Below are 6,840 nucleotides of genomic sequence, written 5' to 3'. Positions count from 1 at the left end.
GGAATAGATGCTTGTATTAATAGGTGTTTGTCTATTTTAGATAAGATAACTAGAAATATTTCTCATAGAGATGACGAAGTATTGATAGTTTGGTCAATATTTAGATTTATTGTGACATGATTAATTGAAATGAACTACAAGTCACTAAGAGAGTGATTGTACTAACTTACTATTACAAGATGAAGTTCTAATTTTGGAAAGAGTTTCCTTTACTTGTGATATGCCTTCGTGATGTACATATGAGAAGAAAATTATTGGGCTTAATTAATTTTCCTATGTAAATGATTGAATATATCATCTTCCATTTGGCTAGAAATTGTGTTACTTGTCCTTTCAAAGATGGGTTTTTGTTATACACATATGTTAATAGTGAATGGGTGGAACCTTCTAATTGAATTGTAGACAATGTGTTGCACAATTCCATTATCTGCTCTAAGTTTTACTTGTTTAGACTATCTCATTGTTGAGCTAGGTATCTTTCATGTCAAGAAAGATTCAGGGGAAGCTTAATAGCTTTATGGTAGGGTGGTAAAGCACTCCTACAATATTCTTGCCCTTGTGTTCTTAGATAGGTTCAAGAACTCATTTCAACTTGGTTGTCATGGTCTATCTAGTATCCGGTATCTAGTATTAGTAATCTGGTAATGAAATTATGGTTTCTTTTGAAATTGAGCATATATGTATATGTATCATTTTAGTTAAAGTTAATGATAGTTAATCAACTAATTTTGAGTAGTCAATATTCAAAGGACTTTGACTCTCATTGATTTTTATTTTATTTCATGGAGATTGCTAATGTAGCATTGATTTTGTAGGGGTAGTCTTTAACTAATACTAAAGATGTATGCAAAGTTGATAAGGAGGAGATATTTTCCATAGCAAGTTAGTTCAACATTGAAGTTATCAAGTTGATCTCATTGACCCATGTTGCATTAGTACTCACAAGAACCCATATCTTATGTGAATGAATAGAACATTTAACATCCATATGCATTGGGCCTTTTAGGAAGGTCACCCATCCTAATACAACTCCAACTCAAGTGTGCTTGACCATGCAATTTTGTCTAGGTTAAATTCATTTAGCTTGCTAGCCCATTTGGAAAATCTTCAAAAAGTTTTGTGCCTTACAAATCACTCATTTGAGAGCCCCTTTAGCTTATCAAATGCTAAGTAGGAGATAGTTTCCCCAACAAGTCAATTCAATTGTTTAGTTTCAAGGAAAACTCTAATCCATGTTTCATGATAAGTAGGAGATATTTTCTACAACAAGTCAATTCAACTATGCAATCTCTGAGGTAAACTCAATAATCCATTTTTCATGATAAGTAGGAGATATTTTCCATAGCAAGTCAATTAAACTGTGGAATTTTTTGAGTTAAACTTATTAATTCATGGTTCATAAGTTTCACAAGAACTTGTCTCTCATGAGAATGAATGGAATGGTTATTAGTCATTGAAATTTGCAAAATCTCTATCACAATTCCATTAACATCAATTTCATAATATATTAATATAAATTTTACCTTTGAAAACCTAACTTTTAAGGTGGTGGTTGTTCTAAATTTTATTTTATTTTTTCTAGATAGTAAAAAGTAAAAACTTGAATGCCGCTTGAACTCTTTCGTGAGGTGATCTTATATCCCCTGACCCCTTTTTTGTAAATTGCATTCTAAGTATATTTTTTTAATAAAATAGGACTATTCATAAAAAAAAAAACTGAATGCCAATGTTAAAATGTATGCAAAATTGCAAAGGTTTTAGTCATCAGTGTGCCATGTAGATTAATCTCATAAAAAACTATCATAAATGTCACGGTTGAAAACCTAACCTTTCGTAGATGATGGACATTCTAAATATTGCCTCTATTTTGCTCATTTATATGGTCTTTGGTTGACAGTATTAAATTAAATTTCCTTAGTGAGGAAAACTTTCTTGTCTTCATACATGATAGAAAAGCCTGGACAATCCTATAGTTTTAATTCACGAGTGTTCGTTTGGTAAAACAAATTGGAAAGGGAATGAGATCATTCCAAAGTATATACAAGAGTAACGTGATATGAAATTTTAGGAATTTTTTCTCTAATTTGATAATAAGAGACTAGGACTTTTTATTTCTTGTATGAATGTTTGGTTTGTATCTATGAGACCTGTACCTATTTAAAAGCTGCAATCGACCACTTCTCCTATTTTCTCTAAAATCTGTGAATATCTCTTCATCTCCAAAACCACACCCCGTCTGTCTGTGGAACTTAGAGAAACACCATTTTACTCTCTTGAATTATGCTTCCATCTCAACATTCCAATCTGTCAAGTCTTAAATCTCCAATTACTTGTAATTTTACTTGGTATAATTCTCCATTATAGGAATGTGTACATTTGTTTCTTTTTATGTTTGCAATCTGATTTGTACAGACTTGGTTCTCATCCAATCTAACTTCAAGAACCTCTAATCTATTGAACAAGTCCTTACCCAAAATTGTAAAAATTCTAGGAATTTCTTCTACTAAATCTTCCTAGGTTTGATTAAGCTTCTACCCAAGCCTTTATTCATGGCCATAGTTCCATGGAGTTTCATGACGGAGATACGTAGGGCTGCGGGGTGGGTTTTAGGATGGGTAGATCAAGGGCATGAATTTAGATACAGTTAGGGAAAACTATTTTGTTGACACTATTTTTGCCTGCAAATTGAATTTTTGTCTACAAAATTGCAGGTCTAAGTTTTCAAATAAGAATTGCATCAAGTTTCAACCTTAGGTTTCTGTGAAACGGTTTGTAGTAGATCTCAAGAATTTGTAGTGCAAGAACATCTTGACCATCTCCATTGAATTTTGAGTCATTTTAGTATATTTTAAGTCATGATAGGATTAGTGAAATAGTTATTTCAATTTCATGTAAGTATGTATTCAATTAAGGTCATGTAGGCCGAGGTTATGTTTCAGTCAATGTTGGTCAAAATAAATCAAAGACTCTAAAGGTGGAAAATTCCATGCAAGGTCATAGATGGATTAAAATATAGTGTTAAAATGTTCATTATAAAACTTTGGACCTGTTTGAGGTCCCAAGTAGGCATGGGGTAGCATAAAATTCCAAAACGAAAAAAGTTATAAAATGTTACTATGTTGTCAAAAATGTTACTGACAACATTTTACAACATGATGGTTTTTGGAAGATGGAAGGTCAAACATCTTGGAAGAACTATTTGAGGATTTGAAAGGTCATTCTATTACATAAGCAATTCGATCTCATGTAGAAGGGAGAGAATGAGATGTAGAAAGGAGAAGTGAAGGTTATGGTGTGTGATTTTAGATAATATAATCAGTTTTTTTTGTGAAATATGCTCGTATACTTATATTTGACTGCAGCCTTGGTACATCCCCCTTACCTCATGGATGCGATAGTTCTTAAGCTTTCTACCTAATTAAATGAAATCTTATGTCTAGCCTCATTGGTTATTGTCTAAATCTATTGACCCACTAGTTGTACAGTAAATTGTATATACTTTCAGGGTGAAGTACCATAGTGGCTACATGCTCTCATTGTGCAGAGTTAGGGAAGGTTTAAAGGATTTCTTTATTGTTTGAGATTTCCCTCTCTTAGGTCTACACCATAACCCTGATCCCTATAAAGGATTTGGCGAAGAATCAATAAGTATCTGCTATTGCATGAAGAATATAGTGGATTGTCCAAGAATGAAGTATCTTCTGAAGCTGAAAGTATTTCTATTGTATATGTATTGTCCAACATTTTGGATGCACTTTATACAAAAATAATTATGGATTTAATGGAAAAAAACACACAGAACACATAATGCCAAAGCTGCCAATATGACAAGGAGTTTGGATGAAGATGCTAAGAGCAGTGCTGGGGAAAATAGTCTTTTTGCAAGCTATTTTGGAGATAAAAAAGGGAGCAAAAATTGATTTACCAAAATTTGTAGGAGCTTTGAGTCTAGAGGAGTTAATTTATTTTTTATAGAGATTGAGGAGTGCTTGATGTATGATAATATCTATGATCATCTAAGTGTTAAGGTGGTGCAGACCAAATTGAAGCATCATCCCTTCATTTCAAAGGATTTTAGTTGGAAAGGACTATGTGTGAGAAGGATATCACTTGCCAGGAGTAGTTTTCCATTAATGTTGGTGAAGGTCCGTTCCTAGTCATTACTAGCTAAATCTATTAAGAAACTTTAGGATTTGAGAGGAGGGCAGTTGAGTTTGACAAATCATATTAAGGAATTTTTGAAAAACCATTTTTGGGTTGGAAAGTATAGAAGTTGATAAAAAAAGGTGGCATGATATGACAATGGATTGTAATTCAATATTGAAGATGAAATGAACATGACTAATCTTATATTCATAGAAAAAACATATCAATATGTCTTGAGGGAAGAAAAGTTTTGTCTACAATAGAATATAACAAGACCTAAGGAAGATGTATTTATAGGTCTATGGTTGGAAGAAGTGATCAAGAAGGAGAATAAGAACATCAAAACCCTATGTCATGGTTGGGGAAGAAATATTCCATTCACATGAAGGTGGGTATGGTTGCAAATGAAGAGGATTCCAAGAAACTTGTTTCAGATGTGGTCAAGTTGGTCACAAGTGGAAGATGTTGTAGAAAAGAAGCAAACACTCTTGTGATAGTTAACGTAGAAATCAACTGCAACATGAAAGGATTGAATATATGAGATATGAAGAGATATCTTTTGATAAACATAAGATTGTTGAAACATCAACTGAGACTAATGAATAATACAATGGAAGAGTCCTTTTTGGAGACTATACAAATCTGGAGGTAAGGTTTGTAAATTGATTTTTAATAGTGGTACTTTGTAGTGTAGGCAATCTTGTGTTGTAGGTTGATATGAAAAAAAGGTCATCAAGTAGTGGTAAGAGAGAACTATTTGGTTGGATTAAACATGTACTCTATAAAGATGAAGTTTGGTGTGATATCCTACTACGTTCCTTTGTGAGATCTTGTCAATTTGACATGGTGGCAATACAGTTTGGAAGAGCAATGCTTACACATTTGCCAGGAATGGCATATATATATATATATATATATATATTGAATCTCTTGAAGGAGTGAGTAGAAGAAATTGTGAGTGACGCTAAGGTAATGTTGAGTATAGGTAAAGTTTTATTGAATGTGTTAAAGTCAAAGGAGACATGTTATGTGCTCATGGCCATGCTTAAAAAAGATGTAGTATCAGTCAATAATATGTTTAAGGAAGTAAAAGGTCTACCAAGTGAATTTTAAAATGTTGTATTTGGTGAGATGCTTGAAGGATTGCCAACCTAGAAAAAAAGTATTCATCGCATGCATGTGATATTATGAGCAAGATTTCCTATTAAAATTACATGTAGGCTAACAATAAAGGAAAATGAGGAGATGAACATTTACATTGGTTTGAGTAGCAAGAGATTGATTATAGATTCTAAATTCATGCATGATACTATTAGTACTTGTATTGAAAATTAATGGAAAACGGTGCATGTGAATTGATTCTAGAGCCATTAATAAGATCATTTATTATGTGACGCCCCCTTTCAATAATTAGTAAAAATAAAATAAAACTTGAGATTTTTTAATTTCAATTAGTCATTCTACATATGAATGTTCAACAATTATCTCTACTAGATTTTGGGTTGTCATCTTCATAAGTGTGAGGTAGAATGGCTGATTTGATTCTAACAACTTTTAGTATTGACATGGAGACACTTGACCAAATTTAAAGACATCACCAGTTATTCTTCTTCACTCATCTTCCTTTAAGGAATTTGAAGACAACCTGTGCACCATCTTGTTTTATTTTTCTTTCTAAGGAGAGGGATGTTGTTTGTCTAGATTGGGTCTCATTTAGCTATTGATCATCCATCACTAGTGTAGGAGACACATCATTGAGGCAGTGATGCATGGTATCTCTTCTTTTGTTTTATGTGGGATATTTTTCTTGCATGAGGTTTTGTCCTTAAAAGAAAGAACCTTACGGTGTTATGATTTGTTCTCTATAAATAATAATGAAGGATTGTTAATTAATTCTAAAAATATGTAATGGTCTTATTGAATAGAGTGTGTAATAGAAACACATATTATTTGGTGTGTAATCCTTTGTCGACTTCTATAAATTTAGCCCAAAATTTTAATATGGTATGAGAGCACATATTTTGTGCCTATGAAATGGTGAATGCTAGCCATAAATAATGTTTATGTTTTTCAATTAAGAAGCAATAGTTCATTCTTTGACACTTCATCCGTAATGTACCAAATAGTAGCATTCTATAAATTATGAAGCGTGAGGATCTGTGAGATTAGTTTGGGAACATTTTCTAGGAGATTTGAAGATGTTGCGAGGCTTTGATAGTGTAGAAGAATCAATCTAGTAAATGGTAATTATTGTTTGTTCTCTTCAATATTTTGCTTAGAGGGCATTATCTTCTACGTCTGAATTATTAAGATATTTTTGGAAAACATTCCCTGTGTAAGAAGAAATTAAAAAGATCCATGGAAGGTGTATAATGCAATCTGTAGTTATTTTGTCTATCATTGAGTTTGGGGCCTTCTTACTGTAAAGAGAGTGTCAGGGGTGTAAGAGTTGGTATAGATAAAGTTTAATTTATACCACGTAGGATTTGGTTGAAGATTGTGATCAACCAAGTTTTATGAACTTATATGAAAGGACAAGAGAATAATGTTATTTGTATATTTTATCAGGGGATGCTATGATAAATGACTTCAATGAGATTACAAAGGGAGCCCCTTGGTTTTATGGCTAGGGTGAACCCTGATGCATTTCATACCAATAGTGTCTTCAGAAATTTCAAGGCCTAGCACATGCTT

The sequence above is a fragment of the Cupressus sempervirens genome, chromosome 3, assembly GCF_028749045.1.
Source record: "Cupressus sempervirens isolate cs-2001-9-10 chromosome 3, ASM2874904v1, whole genome shotgun sequence".
Classification (NCBI taxonomy): domain Eukaryota; kingdom Viridiplantae; phylum Streptophyta; class Pinopsida; order Cupressales; family Cupressaceae; genus Cupressus; species Cupressus sempervirens.
Note: the sequence above shows the minus strand (reverse complement) of the source record.